Source organism: Euprymna scolopes, chromosome 23, assembly GCF_053919585.1.
Source record: "Euprymna scolopes isolate OS-2025 chromosome 23, ASM5391958v1, whole genome shotgun sequence".
Lineage (NCBI taxonomy): Eukaryota > Metazoa > Mollusca > Cephalopoda > Sepiida > Sepiolidae > Euprymna > Euprymna scolopes.
In genome coordinates this window covers 53,691,563-53,713,068 of record NC_136504.1, presented here as the reverse complement: position 1 = coordinate 53,713,068, position 21,506 = coordinate 53,691,563, and the positions used below count along the sequence as shown (strand labels likewise).

At 43.0% G+C, this 21,506-nt stretch overlaps 1 protein-coding gene across 2 annotated transcripts in view; it reads right to left on the bottom strand.

Moving 5' to 3' along the window:
* LOC145245901 (VPS10 domain-containing receptor SorCS3-like) overlaps window positions 1–21,506 on the bottom strand; it is a 1,435,182-nt gene that overhangs the window by 1,002,830 nt on the left and 410,846 nt on the right. The window lies entirely within an intron of this gene.

The window sequence follows — 21,506 nt, the reverse complement described above, 5'->3', positions numbered from 1 at the left end:
CCAAAATGATCCAAGATGGTAAAATTAAAGTAAATCCGATCCCGTATTTTGCTAATTCCTACCTTCTGATGAGAAGGAAAGTATTTCTTCGAAACTCCGCGGATTAAGGACTATCCACTCATCTAGTGTTTCCTTTTCAGATTAAATATGTTTTTAACTCATTTCAAAGTGTTTTTTAACATGTTTTATTAACTGTTTCATATATATATATATATATATATATATATATATGTATATATATATATATATATATATATATATATATATATATATATATATATAGAGAGAGAGAGAGAGAGAGAGAGAGAGAGAGGGGGGGGAGAGAGAGAGATGCGAAACGTGAGGTGAAAATTCTTTTGTCCCTGTATACGAAAAAAAAATTCTGGATATGAAAAATATGAGTGACACAAAGATTATTTTTCAAGCACCTAATTCTCCGAAAACAAAAACAAAAAAAATTAAGTTGGCATTTTATTCGATTCAAATCTTTTAGTAATTTTCTTGAAATATTTGTGTTTATTCTTATCTGAAAAACACTTTTTTTTTTCTTGAACTTGAATTTATGTTTTATACTTATCTCCCCCCCCCCACAAATGGAAATTATTTTTTAAAAATTGATTTACGCATTACGATTTTTACCGAATTTGAAGAATATGAATTGGAGAATGATTTTCTGTTTTAATTTTTGTAATTAGGTGGAGTTCGTTATTATTTTTCTTAGAAATCGCAAATTAGCTGTAAAAAAAATAAATAATTCATTTCATTTTGAATCCTTTTTATTCTGCGCATCCGCGTGCCCATAAATTTGATTGGGATCGTGACCTTACGAGTAATTATGAAAATAACGATTAAAAATATTTCATATCTCTCCGTTTTTTTTTTTTATATATATATATAATATGATTTTATATTTGGATGCCAAAAAAAAAAATTTTAAATATAATTATCAAATTGTTTAAACGATTTTTTTCAGGGAGGGGGGGGGTCAAAAATTGTCCATTATGCATCAGTTGTTTGTTTGTTTGTTTTGTTTATCCCCAACTATTCTATATTAATTTTCGTATTATTTTGTTTTTTTATTTATTATTACATTATGTTCTAATATCTACTCCATTTACAGATATTAACGGTTAGATTAGGTAATCTTATTTCATTCTGGTTTTACCCTTATAAAATTTAATGAATGTTTTCATAGAGCTTGGACCGGATTAGATGATTTACGTGTAAAACGCTTTTCAGGATACGAAAATTTCAAGATACGAAAGCCATGCCGGAACCGATTAATTTCGTATCTACAGGTTCCACTGTAGTTTATTTCCAAAAACTGCAAGGTTACGGAACCTTCTTCATGCTCATGTTTTTCGCCTACGTACAACCTTGATCATTTAAATTTATTTGGCCTTTTGGCCAAGATCAAAGTGTAGCATCTGTTCCGACAGATGCTGCAAGCTATGACTAGCTATGACTAGCAAAGACCAGATGTGGGGGCAACCCCACATGTCTGACCTTTAACCAGCTCCCATTTCCCACCTCTCGGGAGCTGGTCCCCTTTTTCCCTTCCCCCTCCCTTCACTCCTTACATTAAAAATTGGCCTCGTGCCTAATTTGCTCGGTGGGGGAGCAAATAAATACCATCTGTTCTCTCAGTTACGAAACTTTCCGCCACCGGGCTTTCGGGCTAGGTTAAGGTGTTTTCATACTAACCTTCGTTAGCAAGGACCGACCCCCTCCTTTGGGAGTCAGGACCTAAAGGACCGACTCCACATTTGTGGGAGCTTGGACCCAGAAACCGATCCCCTTTTTTGGGAGACTGGAATCTCGGGACCAACACCACTAGCTGGTAGTTGAGACCTGCTTTTGTTGTTTTTTGCATGCGTTTTTTCTTCGTTCCGGTCTCTTCCCTCTAGAGACAGGGGATGGTCTAATTTCTCCACACTTAATTGCCTGAGCAGCACTCTGACCTGCCAGGCTCAAACTTTGTCTATCTTCGCTGCTCTCCCAGTGGATCGAGCAGACAGGGTTCTCTTTCTCGCTTCCGTTGGGGTAAGTTAGTGGGTAGGGTGACGTGGGGTAGGGCGGGTGCTTCGTTTCTGCTCCCTTCTGTGGGCAGGGATGCCTATCCCCTCTCTCTTTTAATTGCGACGCGGCACTCTGACCCGCTAGCACCCACTGCGTCTTTCTTCTCTGCTCTCCCCCCTCGCGGGGGGATCTGAGCTGCTAACCCGACATCCCCGTGAGGGGAAGTCAAAAACTCTAATTTCTTCAAAGTCCGCTCCTCCCCCTCCTCCCCCTCCATTCCCCTGGGTTTTCTTTTTCCCCACTACACTTTGGTCTGCGTCAGCGGCCAGTGCAACCGCCACGATGCCAGGCAGGAGGGGTACGTCACCCCAAATGCGCAGCATCTCAACTGCTAACGACTCCCTATGTGAGGGAGCTGATGCATCTCCCGGCGAGACGGCGCCAGGAAACAAGGTAGGGCCCCGGCGCGCTGCGACCTTGGAAGAAAGCGGGAGGATAGGGTCGCAGCCCGCGGCGACCCCCCGAAAAGCACCTGCAACCGCTCCCCACGAGGGCAACCCAGCGGAAAAAGCTGCCGTTAAGTCACTAGCTGGGGAAAGTGCAGAACCCAGCCAACCAGCTGCACCCCAGGACGGCAGAACCAAGGGAGGAAGACCGGGGAACCCATCCCCCGCTCCCCCAAAGCGCAACTCCCCAACAGAAAAGGAGGAAAACAGCACCGCGGACCAAACCGAGGCGCTGGATGAAGATGTAATAGCCTCCATCTGCTCACTATTCGGCGGGGAAGACAGTGATTGGCCCCCCAACACTCCCCAAGAGGACCAAATACGGAAAAGGGGTGACTCTCCGGCCAGTGGTAACAAAAGCAAGCTGGAAGGAGAGACACCTTTGACAGTACCCACCAAGGCTCCAGCTGGGAACACGGCACCAGAAGGGGAGACACCTCCATCCCCCAAGGGGACAGCCACCCAGCAAAGGAAGAAAATAAGAAAGGGGAGCGGCCCGGAGAGCAAACCAAGCCAGGACGAAACAATGCCAAAGACACAATGGCCTACTTTGCCTGGTAATGGCCCAGTTCCGAAACCAAAAATGCCCATAACAAGAGAGAGCCCCACAACACCAGCTACGCCCCCCAACCCGAGTCCAGCTGACACCCACCAGGATGGAGGACCGGCATGGGGCCCCAAAGAGCAGCAAGGGAAGTTGACGCCCGAAGACTACAGAGCACTCTTCGACTCCACTTACAAGGAGTATACCCAGGGGAACAACATCCAACCCCTCCCGGGTCAAGTGGAAGTTCTGGAGAAAAGAGTGCTCTCGCTGATAACTTCGGACACCAAGACAAGGGGTCTGACGGGCGTCAACAAGGACACCATGATGAACGTGTTGCTGGAACAGAACATTCCCGCCAACTACATCTGTAGAAGGAGTTACGCACAGTGGGATGTTCTGCTCCCCACCTCCGAGGACGCAGTCAGGCTGTCCAGGACCAGCCATCAGAGCGGGAACATAAAGCTCCAACCCATTTATATGAACAAGAGGAGAGCAAATGTTTCTGCTCTAAACGTCCCCTGCTATATGGAGGCCAAACAACTGGGGGCCATCCTAAGCCAGTATGGGGACGTAGAGGAAGTCACCCCGGTCCGCGGATTAAGAAACATCATGACCGGGGACTACAAAGTACAGATGGTCCTAAACAAGGCTAGATTCTACGCCATCCTAGTCACACTCAAGTTCGGAAAGTGGACACTCTCCCTTATAGTGGAAGGGAGGAGGCCCCATTGCTGGCTGTGCACACAAAAAGGGCATATGGCGAAAGACTGTCCAAAGAGGAATGGAGGGAAGAAGCCCACAAAAGCGGCGGGAACAAGCGTGACAACAAATCAAGCCGCTGCTCCCGCGCCGGCCGCAAATCCTCCAGAGGCACCGACAGGCTGGGTGACGGTCGTAAAGAAAGGCAAGATCAACAAACAGCCATCCTTGCAGACAGTCACCCAAGACCAAGAACAACCGAAGAGCGAGACGGAGAAAATGGACACACAGACACCCTCCTCCTCAAACAAGAGGAAACTACCAGAATCTGAGGAGGAGGCCACGTCAGAGGCAGAGGAAGAGACAACAACAGTCTCTATGGCCCTGAGCGCAACAGAGATCAGGAGGGCCAGGAGGAGGAAAAGCCGCAAGACACGCGCAAACCCTCCTACCCCCACTGAGACTGAGAAGGACTCCCTCGCAACAACAACACAGGATGAGCCCCCTGTGATCCCAACACCCCAGCAACCCGAACAACCTTCCCCCTCTCCTATAAAGGCCCCAAGAAACTCTTCCCGCCCCTCATCCCGTGGCAGGAGCCAAAAAGAAGAAAACGAGCAGGCTACCCCCTCCCCAAGCGCCCAGCCTCCCCATCAACCAAAAGAGGTCCCCTTCCCCACTCCCAAAGTCCGCACTGAACGGACCAAAAAGCTCCCCTTCCTGCCAGGAAGCAGGATTTGTGAAACAGACCCTCTCCAACCGGCTCCGGACCTTAAATGACAACAGAAGGTCCGGTACAATAAACTAAAAAACTTTGAAAAAGTCGGTGGAGACCTAGTAACAGACCCCACTAAATTCAAGGACGCTCCCTTGTTGACCACTTTTGTTAGGGTCAACAAGGACGCTAGGATTGAAGGAATGTGGGCAATGATTAAGGCAGCGAAGAATGCGATCCCAGGCCAGCAGCTGGTGGATAGGGACCATCCTTCGCTGACCAACATTTTCTTTAAATATGAGGGTAGAATCCCCATGTATGTACACCCATCGCTATACAGGGCACTTAAGCTAACCTTCCCCCTGGACGTGGGGGGCGTGGCCAAGGATGGATCACCTTCATCGGATTTACTTACCGGCAGCCTTGGCCAGGCCTGCCATGTCCTCACTGCCAAGGATTTCAGACCCGTCTGTGACAGTGCTTGAGGTAAGTGATCATGTCTTTGAACTTGGCTACATTGAATGTGAGGGGCATCAGGTGTCGAAGCAAGGCCTCGCGCGTTGTGAGAGACTTGGTGTTCCTTAAGGTAGATATTGCCGCTATCCAGGAGACCCACTTTGTTTGTGACGGGGATTGTCAGGTGCTGGTAAACGATTACGATGTCTACTCAGCATATGGCAATACCTATAGTCGTGGAATCTCCTTGCTAGTGAGTCGCACCCTGTCAGCGTCAGTGAATGTTGTTCACGCAGGTGAGGACGGGCGGGCGCTTGTTGTTGATGTTGCTGTTAATTGTAGTGTTTTTCGGATTGTTGCTGTTTATGCTCCCAATGCTGCTGTAGAGAGGGCAACCTTTTTTCGACGGTTGGAGGGCTTCTTAGTGGATCCGGAACGGTTAGTTTTAATGGGGGATTGGAATGCAATCCTTGATCCCAAAATAGATAAGGTCGGGGGGACTAGCGGGTCGGCGTGGTGTGACAGCAGTCTGTCTGACCTGATGGCCTCGTGCGATCTCATCGACAGATTTCGTCTGGATTATCAGGGGCGGGAGATGTGGACGTGGCATCCTGTAGTGCCTTCCCATCCAAGCACTTACTTGGATCGGATGTTAGTTAGAAGAGGCGATGTAGACTTCCTATCTTGCCCCACGTTCCACTTGCTAGGACACTCGGACCATAAACGGTTGAAGGTCACTGAGCTAATTCAGCGGGCTTTAGTGGGGGCGGTTACAGGGAGTAAGTGGTGGGTTAGTCTCAAGGCCAAAATTAGGCGCTTCTCTGTCCAGTATAGCCAACGCCTTGCGATAGATAAGGCTAAGGCAAAGAAGCGTTTAGAGGATAAGCTGATCAGGGCGGTGGAGGGGGGGACCCCCTAGAGTTAGCACTAGCTAAACAAGATCTCAACCGCTTGGCTAGCGAGCGGTATGAAGGTCAAGTAGTTAGGGCTAGGTTAAAGAAAGTTTCTAACGAGGCTGTGAATGTTGACGCTGTTGAGCGTAAGGCTGCTTTAAGGCGCGGTTCGGATGGGTACATTCGTAAAGTACATAACCTGGAAGGACACGCTTTAGTATCGACTCGGGAGATCTGCGAGGGGTTTCGGGAGCATCTATCGGTGCGCTTCACCCAACTACCCGGACTCAGGGTTGATGAGTTTGGCAGCTATTTGGCTGACTCGCCCCGCCTCACAGCGGCTCGGGCGGCTAGCTGTGATGGTCTTATTACTGAACATGAGGTCATTACTGCGTTGAAGCAGGTCGGCTATAACAAATCCCCGGGGCTTGATGGTTTACCCTACGAGTTTTACTTGAGGCTGTCGCCCATGTTGGTCCCTATTCTGAAGGATATGTTCAACCATTGGTTTTCCCAGGGTTCCATCCCTGGACAGGTGACCAAGGGTGTGATCACATTGCTGAGGAAAGGTCAACGGCATGGTGGGAGGGAAAACTTTGATGATTTTAGGCCCTTGACTCTGCTAAACACAGAGTTAAAGATTTTGGCAAAGATTCTTGCGAATCACTTGCAGGTTGTCATCACTGACTTGATCGAACCAGACCAGAGATCGATTCAAGACAATTTGCACTTGATACGCTCGATCATAGAGGGGACAGAAGACGACGCCGAAGCCGCACTGATCAGTTTGGATCAGTCCAAGGCATTCGATAGGGTCGACCATCGGTTCCTAGGATCTGTGCTAGAGGCCGCCGGATTTAATCCGGACTTCCGCAAGTGGATCTTTGTTCTGTATGACAGGCCGACGGTAGCGGTGCAGATCAACGGTAAGCTGTCGGAGTCATTCGCTGTCTCTCGGTCGGTGCGACAGGGTTGTCCGCTGTCGCCTGTTGTATGTCCTGGCGTTGGAACCCCTCCTTCGCAAGTTAAGGGACGAGGTGGCTACACCAGTCCTGCGTGGAATAGCTCTCCCTGGAGGCACACGAGCCAGGGTTTCCGCGTTCGCCGATGACGTCACCGTGTTCGTGTCTTGCCTCAATGACGTTCAAGCGGTGATCGAGGCGCTCGCTCGATACGAAGAAGTAACAGGGGCCATCTTCAACCGTAGCAAGTCTGTTGGCCTGCGGTTGGGGGCCTGGACCGGGGTAAACTCGCTTCCAGGTATTTTCAGCTGGACCGATGGACCGGTCCGCATTCTCGGTGTCTGGTTTGGACCGGGACTTCAGCTGGAAAAGAATTGGTCGGAAGTACAGTCTAAGGTCAAATCGTCAGTAAAGACTTGGATTGGAAGGAAATTGTCCTTGAAGGGTCGGGCGGAGGCGTGTGCTACATACGTCTTTCCGCTCATCCTTTACCGTTTGTCTGTACTTCCTCTTCCTGCAGAACGACTAACCCGCTTACAAGGGCACCTCGATTCACTTTTGTGGAACGAGGGTAAGCATTATGTCTGCAGAGAGGTCTGTGTTCAAAATCCGAGCGAGGGAGGCCTGGGTCAGCCCAGTCTCTTGTGTCATAGAAACGCCGAGAGATTGGCTTTCCTGGGTCGTTTGCTTGAAGGAGACGCTCCTTGGGTCCCTGTGGTTGAGAACTCGTTTCCCAATCTCAAACCCAACCCTTCGGTAGAAGGTCGTCGTAGACCGAAGGGGAAGTCCAAGTTCTTCTCCGAATGCCGAACCGCTCTTAGAGCTTTGCCGGGGACCAATGTCCTCGATCAGCCAAGGAAGAAACTGTATCGAGATTTAGTGGAGGGGACCGCGAAGGATCCACTTTGTAGGCGGATGGGATGGTCGATGGAGGTTTTCCGTTCTCAATGGTGTTGGGCGCCGGGACGGGAGATTCTGAATAACTCGAAATTCTCCCTGACTTGGCGACTGGTCTGAAATGCGCTGCCCCTCTTCAACGTACTTTTCCGGTATAAAGAACATACCAGGCGCTTCTGTCCGTGCTGTGACGAACGCGAGCCCGAAACAATCGAGCACGCGTTTTTTAGTTGCAGCCAGATACAGCCCCTATTAAAGTACGTCGAGGGGGTAACAGCTCGCATCAATGCCGAGTGTCTGCTCGATCTCGACGTAGGAACTTTTGTGTACAACATGGAGCCGCCGTTCCCCAGGGAGGAAAGTTTGGTTTTCCTGGCGATCCTAGCAGTAGCGCGGATGACCATTTGGATCACGCGCCTCAAGTTGGTCCACGAAGGGACATCTGTTCCTGATCGGTCTCTGATCGTTTACTTTAAACATTTGCTTAAAGTAAAGATCAGATGCGATTGGAAGAGGTTGCCTAGAGTGGAATTTGACAAGAGGTGGGTGCACAGCACTAGTTTGTGCATCCGTCGAGGAGCCAAGTTTCAATACGTGTTCCCTCCTTAAGCATGGCATGGGCGGTGCTGGGTCCTACGGAACCCATCCCGCCTAGGTTAGCATTATAAGTTCAGTAAAGTAACTCTTGACTGGTGGTACAAATGAGATCCTGTTCCTGATTTTATTTTTTGGTATTAGAGAACCTCTGAGTCTACCCAACCCTCCTGCTCCTCATCTTTATTTTCTGATGCCCCCGGTCATCCCCCTACTCAGAGGTCACCTTCCTACCCCCTCCATCCGTTGCTTTATTTTCTCCCACCCCCATTAAGGCGACTTCCCCAAACCCCATTAGGGATGCTCTGCTTGTTTTCGGTTCCCCGGAAAACAGTGGGGGATCTAGCCACATAGAATAGTACAGGGGGGGGGTCTTACTAACAACACATTAGTAGTTTTTTCCTTATTTTTGAAATGAACATTTTCATTAGTTTTTTTCCACTCCACGAACATTTTATGCCAATTAATTCAAGAACTCTTTCTAATGAAATCGAACTTTATTTTCTCACACATACACACACACACAAAAAAAAAAAAAAAAATGCACACACAACATACAGAAATGAATATACAAATTGTACATAGTTAAATTTTACATTGAACGCTGGGGTTATTAGTTAGATTAGGATCCACAGAGTGATTGAGGTATTTTGGTAAATGTTGCCAGTCAAGAGTAAGACTTCAAAGTCTCATCTGTTACATAGTCAAAAAGACCCTGTACCCTCCCCCTCCCAATTTCTTGTAGGGCCTTGTGCCTAATTTTGTTGAATTGAATTTTTTATACGTTTTTTTATGTTCAATTTTTTCTTTCTCAATAAAATATATAAACAAGATCAAAGTGTAGTATCTGTTCCGGCAGATACTGCAAGCTATGACTAGCTATGACTAGCTATGACTAGCAAAGACCAGATGTGGGGGCAACCTCACATGTCTGACCTTTAACCAGCTCCCATTTCCCACCTCTCGGGAGCTGGTCCCCTTTTCCCCTTCCCCCTCCCTTCACTCCTCATATTAAAAATCGGCCTTGTGCCTAATTTGCTCGGTGGGGGAGCAAATAAATACCATCTGTTCCGGCAGATGCTGCAAGCTATGACTAGCAAAGACCAGATGTGGGGGCAACCCCACATGTCTGACCATTAACCAGCTCCCATTTCCCACCTCTCGGGAGCTGGTCCCCTTTTTCCCTTCCCCCTCCCTTCACTCCTCACATTAAAAATCGGCCTTGTGCCTAATTTGCTCGGTGGGGGAGCAAATAAATACCATCTGTTCCGGCCGATACTGCAATTAGATCTAGATAGTAACCCCAAGTTAGCTGGGTACTGGAAGTTAAATACCTCCCTACTGGAGATAGATGACTTCCGGGAAAGGCTAACTAAACACATTCAGAAGGGATTAGTGGGGGCGGTTACCGGGAATAAGTGGTGGGTAAACGCCAAATCTAGCATTAGAGACTTCTCTGTCAAATATGGCTAATGCCTCGCGCTAGATAGGGCCAAGGCAGAGAAGCGTCTAGAGGATAGACTATCCCGGGCGGTGGCAGGGGGGGATTCCCTAGAAATAGGCCTAGCTAAGGCGGACCTGAGTCGTTTGGCTAGCGAACGATATCAGGGCCAGGTAGTTAGGGCTAGAATTAAAAAGATGCCCAACGAAGCTGTGAATGTGGATAGATCGGAACGTGTCCGTTCGCTCGGGCGCAAATCGGATAATTACATTGGTAAGATTCAGAGCCCGGAAGGGCACTCCTTAGTGTCGGCTCGGGGGATTTGCGAGCGGTTTCGGGTGCACTTTGAAGATCGTTTTGCACAGCTGTCCAGGCTCCGCGTCCAGGAGTTTGGTAACTATTTGGCTGGCTCGCCCCACCTGGAAGCGGCCCGAGCGGCTAGTTGCAATGGTCGGTTTGCAGAGTGTGAGGTCGTAGCTGCTATGAAGCAGGTCGCCTATAATAGATCACCAGGACTCGATGGACTGCCCTACGAGCTATACTTGAGGATGTTGCACATGTTTGTCCCGATTCTGACGGGTGTGTTTAACCACTGGTTTTACACGGGATCTATCCCGAGTCAGGTTACCAAAGGCGTGGTCACACTTCTGAAGAAGAAGGACACACATGTTGGGGGGTTGGATGATTTTAGGCCCATCACGTTGTTGAACACGGATATTAAAATCCTGGCCCGAGTGCTGGCGAATCGTTTGCAGGTTGTTATCACTGACTTGATCGAACCGGATCAGACTTACGCTGTGAAGGGGAGATCAATTCAAAACAATTTGCATTTGATTCGTACAGTCCTAGAAAACCTAGAAGACGACACTGAAGCCGCGCTGATCAATTTAGATCAGTCCAAGGCGTTCGATAGGGTGGATCATCGTTTCCTGATGGCTGTTTTAGAGACCGCCGGCTTTGGGTCCGGCTTCTGCAGATGGATTTCCATTTTGTATGCTCGGCCGACGGCAGTTGTGCAGGTCAACGGGGTGCGGTTGGCACCGTTCGCGGTTTCTCGGTCGGTGCGACAGGGGTGTCCATTGTCGCCCTTGCTGTATGTCCTCGCGCTGGAACCATTCCTTAGGAACGTGAGGACTAGGGTGGCTGGACCGGCCCTGCGCGGAATTGCTCTTCCTGGTGGTGCGCGAGCCAGGGTTTCCGCGTTTGCCGATGATGTCACCGTATTTGTTTCGAGCGTCCTTGATATTATTACGGTTATTAAGGCTCTCAAGCGTTATGAAAAAGTTACAGGGGCTGTAGTCAATCTCAGCAAATCCGTTGTCCAGAGGTTGGCCGCTTGGCGGGGCTCGAATGCTTTGCCTGGCGCATTTGTCTGGACGGATGGCCCGGTCCGGATCCTTGGTGTTTGGTTTGGGCCCAGTCTCTGTCTAGATAAGAACTAGTCGGAGGTACAGAGCAAGGTCGAAGCGTCTGTGAGGGTTTGGCTTCGAAGGGGATTGTCCCTTAAAGGCAGGGCGGAAGCATGCGCCACTTACGTGTTTCCGCTGATCCTTTACCGATTGGCTGTACTTCCTCTGCCTGCAGTCCAAATGGCGGCCTTAACGCGTGCGCTCTTCTCACTGTTGTGGAATGAGCGACGGCCGCTTGTCCGTAGACAGGTCTGTACTCAACGTCTTGAAGATGGGGGCCTGGGGATGCCTGACCTGACAAGTCATAAAAACGCCGAAAGGTTGGCATTCCTGGGTAGAACTCTGATAGAGGATTGTGATTGGGGTCCCGCGGTTGGTGAGGCTTTTCCCAACCTTATCCCCAATCACTTAATTGAATGCCAAAGAAGGCCGAGAGGGCAGTCAAGATTCCTCAACGAATGCCGAAATGCGCTTAGAGCGATGCCAGGATCCTTAGACCTTGCACAGCCTAGAAGGGCATTATATCAGGGATTAGTGGTGGGGACCGCTTCGGACCCGCTTGGGGAGCGGCTGCAGCTGTCGGAGGGGGAGGTTCGCTCTCTATGGAATTGGGCGCCAGGCCGGGGATATCTTAACAATTCCGAATTTTCCCTGACCTGGCGATTGGTTAGAAACGCTTTACCCCTCAATGACATACTGTTCAGAATTGGTAGTACGTTTAGTCCTTTTTGTCCACGGTGCGAGGAAGATAGATTAGAAACTGTAGAACATGCTTTTTATACTTGTTCCAAGCTCCGTGAATTCTGGGAGTATGTCAGTGAGGTCACGGCTCGCATCGTTCCCGATCAGGTGACGATCCTGGATTTAGCATCCGTAGTCTATAACGCAGATCCCTTGTGGCCTAGGGAGGAACGAATGGTGTTCCTAGCGACCTTGGCTGTAGCTAGACTGGTAGTGTGGGTTTCACGCATAGAGATAGGGCGTGGGGGGGAGCCGCCTTCTCATCGGGATCTGATTTTGTATTTTAAACACCAACTTAAAATCAAAATCAGATGCGATAGAAGGAGGTTATCTCACTCACAGTTTAGTAGGAGGTGGATTCACACCGCTAGCTTATGTGCGTTCGTGCGAAATAGGCTTGAGTACGTGTTCCCTGCTTAGGCATGGCACACGCCGACCGGATAAGCAACCCCTAGACAAAATCAAGACAATCCCGGAGTGGATCAGTCCCTTAGCTAGTTGGTATAAATGAGGTCCATGTCCCCAATCTTTATTTTAGGTGTTAGAATACCTCCAAAGAAGCCCAGTCCTGATTAATTTATTTTAGTCCAAACCTGTCCCAATGGTATTTTTCTCGGAGGTCACCGAATATCCCCTTCCCCCCCCTTTATTTTGTCCGTAGTTGTGCCCATTCCCTCTTAGGAAGTGCTCCCTTATTTTCGGCTGATACCGGAAAACAGGAAGCATTTCAAAATTAAATAGGTAAGGGTGGGTCCTGATTAACACATTCATCGCTTAACGTTTTATTTGGTTCATTTATTTTTCATTACTGTTATTTTTCTTTATTTTGGGGTGTTTTAAGGCTCTCATTACCCCCGCCCATCACCCGCATATATCATACGCATCACAATTTCACCCCTTATATATCATACGCATCACCCTCCTTGTTTCATTGTAAAATAAATCATTGTTCAAAGAAAAAAAAAAAAAAAAAAAAGTCATTGTAAATATTGTTCATATTATCGGGGTTTTAAGTAGATCCAACCCCTAGAGTGACTGAGGTATTGTGGTGACTGCAACTAGTTATAGGGAATAGACCAAGTGGACGACCCTCGACCCCCATTCTTCCCCCCCACACCCTTTTTGGCCTCATGCCACATTTAAAAAGACTCATTACATATTTTATATTATTTTAATTTTAAAATTCTGTAAAGTTTGTGATTTTTCTTTCTAAATAAATATTTAAATTTATTTGGCCTTTTGGCCAAGATCAAAGTGTAGTATCTGTTCCGGCAGATACTGCAAGCTATGACTAGCTATGACTAGCTATGACTAGCAAAGACCAGATGTGGGGGCAACCTCACATGTCTGACCTTTAACCAGCTCCCATTTCCCACCTCTCGGGAGCTGGTCCCCTTTTCCCCTTCCCCCTCCCTTCACTCCTCACATTAAAAATCGGCCTTGTGCCTAATTTGCTCGGTGGGGGAGCAAATAAATACCATCTGTTCCGGCAGATGCTGCAAGCTATGACTAGCTATGACTAGCAAAGACCAGATGTGGGGGCAACCCCACATGCCTGACCATTAACCAGCTCCCATTTCCCACCTCTCGGGAGCTGGTCCCCTTTTTCCCTTCCCCCTCCCTTCACTCCTCACATTAAAAATCGGCCTTGTGCCTAATTTGCTCGGTGGGGGAGCAAATAAATACCATCTGTTCCGGCAGATGCTGCAAGCTATGACTAGCTATGACTAGCTATGACTGGCAGGGACCAGATGAGGGGGCAACCCCACATGCCTGACCTTTAACCAGCTCCCATTTCCCACCTCTCGGGAGTTGGTCCCCTTTTTCCCTTCCCCCTCCCTTCACTCCTCACATTAAAAATCGGCCTTGTGCCTAATTTGCTCGGTGGGGGAGCAAATAAATACCATCTGTTCTTCAGATGCGGCACTTCAATTTCTCGTTCTCTTTCAGTGGAGGAGAAATCCTTCACGACTGAGACAATTTTTATTCTTGTACCTTTTCTCCACGTTAAAAAAAGACCCTGGTGTCTAACTCTGTCCCGTGGGGAGGCATTGTAAATAGGTACCTACAACCTTGATCTTTTCAAATCTAAGATCAATAGGCATCTCTTGTCTTTGCGATAATAATCTTTGGTTCTTGTTTGGTCTTTACATCAAGTGGCACTGTGCCTTGTCTCGAGCGATTTCTATAAAAAAAAGGCAAGGATATAAATATTGAGAATAGAGAAGAAAGAATAATCATGTACGCAAATGAAAAATGAGCAAAGAAGAAAAGGCTTAATCATAATAATATTTGATGATGATAAAAAAAGAAAGGAAATAATTTTTTTTTCACTTTTAATTTAGACAAAAAAATATTCTTTCATTATTATTATTATTATTATTATTATTATTATTATTATTATTATTAAAATAGAACGCAAGGATAATATTAATATTTATTTTGTCATCTTTCTCATGGTGAAAGAGAAAACGAGAAAGAGAGAAAGAGAGAGAGAGGGAGAGAGAGATAGTTTTGGCTTTTCTTTCTTATCAATTAGTTTCGTTTAAATGAGTTCAAATAGCGAATAGGAATTGAATTGCAAATATTTAAAGCAACAATCATATTAATAATTCAGCCTCTTTCGAGCTAAATATCTGAATTATCAGAGTGATCTCTTTTGGCTCTTTTGGAGCATATCCTAGTTATCTCCCTTAACTCATTACTAGCTGACGAGAGTATGCACTTTTATACCCCCTCCAATATATATATATATATATATATATATATATATATATATATATAATTATATATATATATATATATATATATATAATTATATATATATATATATATATATATATATATATATATATATATATATATATATATATATATATATATATATATATATATATAATTCTATCTACATGCGAATCTGCAAACCGGATATTTCTTGCCGGTTTTCAAGCATCGGACCTACCATCTTTGCATGGCCTTCTCTTATGGAGTAAGCTGATATACTTATTTCTGAAATAATGCACTCACCCATGGACTATAAATATAGTTATATCTAACACGTTATTCGGTAGAGTTATGGCAGTTATGACCCTCATGAAACATGACGTGCCTTTCTATAACATTTGTCAATACATTATTTGTTAATTATATCGCTGTGTGTTTGGCTTGGTTATTATTGGATTGCAAAGCTACAACACCTTTACAGCTCTGATGACATTCTCATCATAATTCTTTTTTGGTCACAGAACCAAGCTCCCAGACATCATTAGCAAAGTTTTGTTTTGCATCTTTCTCTTTCTCTCTCTCTCTCTCTCTCTCTCTCTCTCTCTCTCTCTCTCTATATATATATATATATATATATATATATATATATATATATATATATATATATATATATATGTATATATATATGTATATATATGTATATGCATATATATATGTATATATATGTATATATATGTATATATATATATGTATGTATATATATATATATATATATATATATATATATATATCTTGCTCACTCACTCTCTCGCGTTCTCTTTGTTTATCCTAGCAACACATGTATTTCAGTTGTTTGAGGAGAATTAATATACACGATGTGTAACATATTTAAGGACATTTATATCTTTGTAATTTAAATTAAAAGTATACTAATTAATGTTTTTCTGCTTCCAGAAGATTCTATTGTAAGCACTACTATAACTAAACAAATGAAAAGACACACTGTAACAGGTGAACAGGATCATATTAAGGAATGCATGTCGGAACCAACGGCAAAGTATTTTCTGAACGTTTATGTATTTTAATTGACTGTGACTTGTGAGATAATACGGGGAGGGGGAGTATATCTAACACCGTAATTGCAGCATAACCGGAGTACGGGTACATAAAAAAGAAACTGTTTTAGAGTTCTTAATCCTGAATATTTATATGGTCGATTATATTTTGCATATAAAACATGCAATTGCTGTCAGCATAGTTAGAAGATAGGCTCGTTGATTTCAAAGTGATGACAGAGATGTAAGTGAAAAAGCGTGCTTTGGACTTTTATGACATTCATCGCTGGCAAAAATGCATTGATAATCATAGAGACTATGTAGAAGAATAAATTCTGGAGCACAAAAGACTGCTTGTTTTAACGGTACCATTACCGTCTTCATAGCTCTTAAACGTTTTAGTTTTTGAGTTAAACAATAGGAAGCCTTACTTTTGTAATGGCCCTCGTATGAGCAATATATGTTAGACCTATTATAGAGTAACCTCAAAAAGGGTAACCAAAAACTGACATCTGCCTAAATTGTCCCCCAAGTTTCAGTAATGAATATCCAGCAGTCTTTGATTTATCACCACAAAGCGCAAGTAAAAAAACTGCCAGGTAACACTGGATAGGTACAGCTGGTGTCTTCTGCTATAAAGATATAATGTTTTGACAAACCTCTACTATGTACTTCCCCCAGATATTTTTTTTCGTCTTTTTTTTTTTTAAATTAGATACAATTTACCAGATTATCTTAAAAAATGCAAAATTCAATATTAAAAGACTTTGAAGGGCTGTTCAGTTTTTAATACAACGTCCTAGTAAATAGATTTCCTATATTGGAGCCAGTCGACGTTCGAAGGCCACGCTACTATAAAAAAATGGCTAAATTCGTGAAATTTGGCCTTTTGAAGATTGCCAGATTGGCCTTTATTTATTTATTAAATGCCAAAGTTTGCGAATTTGGCATTTTTAAAGCAGCTTGGCTCTTAAACGTCGACTGGTTCCAATATGAAGATCAATTCACTAGAACTTGTATTAAAAACTGAGCGCCCCATAAAAATATTGAATTTTCAGGGGTATAATCAATAATAATCTGCTGGAAAAAATTGAAAAAGATGAAAAGAAAAATATATATAAGGAGTGAGAGGCACATTGTACAAATCAACCAATGTTTTTTTTTAGTTCATACCAGGTGAATGGATGTATGTTAACACAGAGTTACCTAAATTAAATGTAACCCATCCATAGAATTTTTAGTGAAATTCAACTGTATAGACTAGCGGGTTTAACACCGTACACGTAAAGAAGTCCAGAGGTTAAATTTGGTTAAAACATTGTAAAATAACACCCAAGATGAGAATAGTAGTTCGAATAATCAAAATAATCCAAATCATATAAATGTTGTTCATCCACAGAGTTCTGATGGTCCCTAAAAATCCCAAACAAACCTTTGATTTGATTTTTTTTTTCCAATATCATCTGCAGAGTTAAACAGAATCTATGTTCCGTACATCTATCGTTAGGTGATGGTTTGCTCTAAAAGGATGCTTTCGATAGGATTCTGAAAGTCTCATAACGTTTTGTACCCCTTAAAGCAAGACTTTTCTATCCCCTATCTACTTGCCTCCCCACGAGGGCAGAGTTAGACGCGACGTCTGTGTTTAATGTGGGTAAAATCCAGCTGTTTTTTTTTGGGGGGGGGTTAAATAGATACTCTGGATTGAGATGAAAAAGGAAAATTTCCTCACTCTATAAGTATTTCTATTTTGTTGAACGATGACAGAAAAGATGAAGTTAATATCAGGTTGACAAGAAAGTTTTTGCGGTTTTTAACTTTTAAATTCAGATAAAAATATCCCAGTTCAAACAAAAATTTATTGATCGAAATGATTGAAAAGGTGGTAGTCGGTAGGTGAGAGGTCTAGAGAGTATGGGGGGTTGAGGCAGAGGTTTTTTTTTTTTTTTAGCCCAATTCGTTCAACTTCTGTAGGGTCGGTATAGCAACATGCGCTCTGGCATTGTTGTGATGAGAATTGGGCATTTATCTGTTGACTAATGTTGGGTGTTGTTGTCGGGGCTTCTGATGCATTTCATCCACTTGTTGACAATACTTCACTGCCATAATGGTTTCGTCTACATTCAAAAAACTGTAATCGATAAGATCGGTCGCAAACCATCAAACAGTCAGCATGACCTTCTTTTGGTGCAATTATGGCTTCAGGAAGTGTCGTGGAGCTTTGTCGGTATCTAAACATACTCAGCTGAGTGTTGCCGGTTGTCGTAAAGAAAACACATTTTATTGCAAGTCACAACCTAGTCAAGAATCGAGTGGTTCTTGTTGCATAAAAGAAGGTAAAATGACATTTCGTAATGTCATCTCTTTTGGTTTTCATTCAATTTGTGAGGCATGCATTTATCAAGTTTTTTTTTTGTTTGGTTTTACAATCTCTCTCAAGTGGTTGGAAATCGTTGTATACGTTATGTCTAATTCAGAAGCAAGTTCTCGAACAATTGTGCGTGGATTGGCTTCGACTAAGGCTTTTAATATATTGTTGTCAACATCCGATGACCGACCACTACGCTCATCATCTTCAAGACTCTCGTCACCGCCACAAAATGTCTTAAACCACTATTTTGCAGTGCGTTCAGTAGTGGTTCCTGGATCAAATGCGTTGTTGATATCGTGAGCTGTTTCAGTAGATTTTCGGCCTAGCTTGAATTGAAATACGAATTTACTTTTTTCCGTCTTGTATTCAACGATCTGAAAAGAATACATAATTGTTTAACAACGATTGTAATTTAAACGATGAGATAGAGCGAAAAACATATTTTTAATATATAAAGTAAAGTTATTATAACGAAAACTTATTTGAAAATACATCATTTTGAAAATTCCGCAAGAACTTTCTTCTCAATCTAATATTAAGGATTTGACCCTAGCCAAAAAGTGAAAGTTAAATGCAAGCAATAATACAAAAGATAACTAAAGACTTTCTGGAATCTTAGATGAAATCCGTTTCGAATCAAAAGGAGAATCAAAGCCGATCAGTTTGCATCACCAATATGAAAGCGATGGTGAAAAGAATAGGCACTGGGAGATAAGCACGCGAAAAGACTGAAGAAAAATGGTTCGCAAGAGATAATAGCGATTAATGTAAAGAGACCGGAAACGCATTTACCGGAAACCAAGTTCAAACTGGATAATCTAAAAAGAAATGTATAACGTTTTCGCAGCTTTATCGACAAAGAAATACATTGTCTTCCATTGGAAAGCTATCTATGAAAAGGATGCAAAAACAGCGCTTGCTATCCGTCTCGACTGTAGCAATAACTGGAATAGCTGCCAGAGTTTTTTTTACTGATGAGTCATCACTTATCAAGGCTCGGTAACCACGCGAGGATAAAAGTTAAATACATCGTCAGTTTGTCGATGATCCAAAGATGCTTTAATGGGGTTATCTATTCATACAGGGTCTTCAAAAAGTCACTGAAGGGTTGAAAATCTTTATCATTTAACCAGTAATTATTATTTTTTTCTCTATTTCAAATATTTTACAAATAATATTTTGGAAATTAATTATAGATTAGTATAGCATTGAATAATGGACGCAAGTTGTGAAATTCTTTTACCAAAATCGGCGTCAATTTGCCGAGAACAGTATCTCTTACTATGGCAATGTCGAATGGCTATCACCTTTCCCAGACTTGAAAGTCCCCGACTTTTAGCGTGAGAATATCTTAAAGAAAGAGTCTATCTTAACAAACCCCAAACCTTGCAAGAATTGAAGGAAAACATCAGGAACGAATTAAGGGAGTAAAATCGTAATCCAAGGATTCTGCAATTGTTCATGAATAATATTTTGAAAAGAGCACAAATATGCGAAGCTGAAAATGGCCAACATTTAAAAGACATTATTTTTCATAAATAAAAATTGTTTGAATTTTGCATTTATTTTTTAAATTTCCCAGTGTCTTAGATTGTGTAAAAATTACATAAAGATGTCATCAAAAAATAAAAAAATCTATTTAAGTTCAAAAATCCTTTAGTGATGATAAACACCCGTCTAGCTGAAACCACTGTCAGTAATTTTCCCCACTCTTTATCTGCGCCTAAATCAAAACGTAGATTCTATGAACAAGGCTTCTTTCTTAGAAGTGCACGCCTGTGGAACTATCTTCCGTTTGCTTGTTTCCCACCTGACTACAACTTCGATGTCTTCAAGTCCAACATAAACAAATTCCTGATGAATCGCCCCTTTAAGTAAAACACTTTATCAAAGCTCCAATACTAACTATTACTACGATACTATCTAATTGATTACTGTACACGCAACAACGCTTATTCCCGAGTGGCTTCCGGGCTTTGATAAGTAGTGACCCTCATGTAAAAATATAAAAAAGTGACTTTTTGGACACCTTTTACTACCATGTTCCAGAGGATTTTCTGGGTTTTTTTTCTTTTTTAATGCTGTCTTTGGTTTATGTTTATCTCCTTGTTCAAAGTGCATACGTTTGCACAGTTCCCATTGAATTGACTTGCCCATGCAATCTTGTCTTTTTTTTTGTATTCTTTTTGTTACAGTTTGTCACATTCATTTATTATATGATTTATTGTTTTGCCTCTGTGTCCATTTATTGCTATCCTATTTTGGCTTCGATATGAATTACAAATTGTATAAATTACGACGTCTCTTCATAATTCAATCATTGATCTCCATTTACATACATGCAGATGAGTTTAGTGGACGATTTAGTAGTGAGTATGTGGCAAGGTGCGTGTTTCGCTAACTTGCATATATGAATATATATGTTACCAAGAATTATCTTTTCCTTTCATTTTTTTTTTCGTTACCAAAATAATATGAAGATAAGGGTTATATTATCGTCTGTTAGTCGATGATCCAAAGATGCTTTGATGGGGTTATCTGTCTGTATCTCCATATCCCAGAGGATTTTGTGCTTTTCATTTTCCAATATTGTCCCAGGATCGTGTCTATATCCTTCATGTAAATTGGATGCGTTTGCATGGTTCCCAGTGAGTTGCCTTTTCGACACAGTCGTGTCTTTTTTGTATTCTTTTTAGTCTAGTTTGCTACATTTACTTATTATGTGATTTATTGTTTCGTCTCTTTGTCCGCAGAGTCTACATTTACTGAGATTCCTGACATTTTATATTTGCCAAAAAAAAAAAAAAAAAAAGAAAAAGTAATTTCCTTGCCATCGGTCAAAAATTTCTGTGTAAGTAAAAGTCTCGTATGTATAAACAATGCTGTAAGTTTCTACCTTCTAGAAGTTACATATTTCGGCATAAATGAGATTCGCGTGTGCATATAAAAAATTTCATTATTATGATTGAGAATCATTACTAGTACCGATATAAATCATTTTCAAAGAAAATAGAATTGAAAATTTGTCAAAAGCAATTATTAATAATGGTAAGACTGAAAAAGTTTTTTCTTAATTTGATGGGAAGCATTTCTCCTTTAAGCAACGATTGAATAGCTTTGTATGAATAGGAGCTAGTTCCGGTTGAAGCTTCTTTGGCACTATGGTTAGAACGTTATCAGGACTAGCTGTGTTGTGGGGGTCACTGTTTTTGATCAGTTTGGCAACATTCCATACAGGTATACAGATGTCGTTCAAAGTATTTACACTCATTGAGAACGTTTAAGAGTTAGGCTATCCTGATCGCAAAGGATGGAATTTGATGCAAAGTTCTTTACACAATGCTTAGCTTTATCGGATGCTGAGCAAATTACTCCTCGTCCATTAATGATTAGTGGAATAGCAGTCTTTCATCTGTTTATAAATCTCGTTTGTTACTTATAAAACTCATGGGAACGACATTTCTCCTCAAACATTCT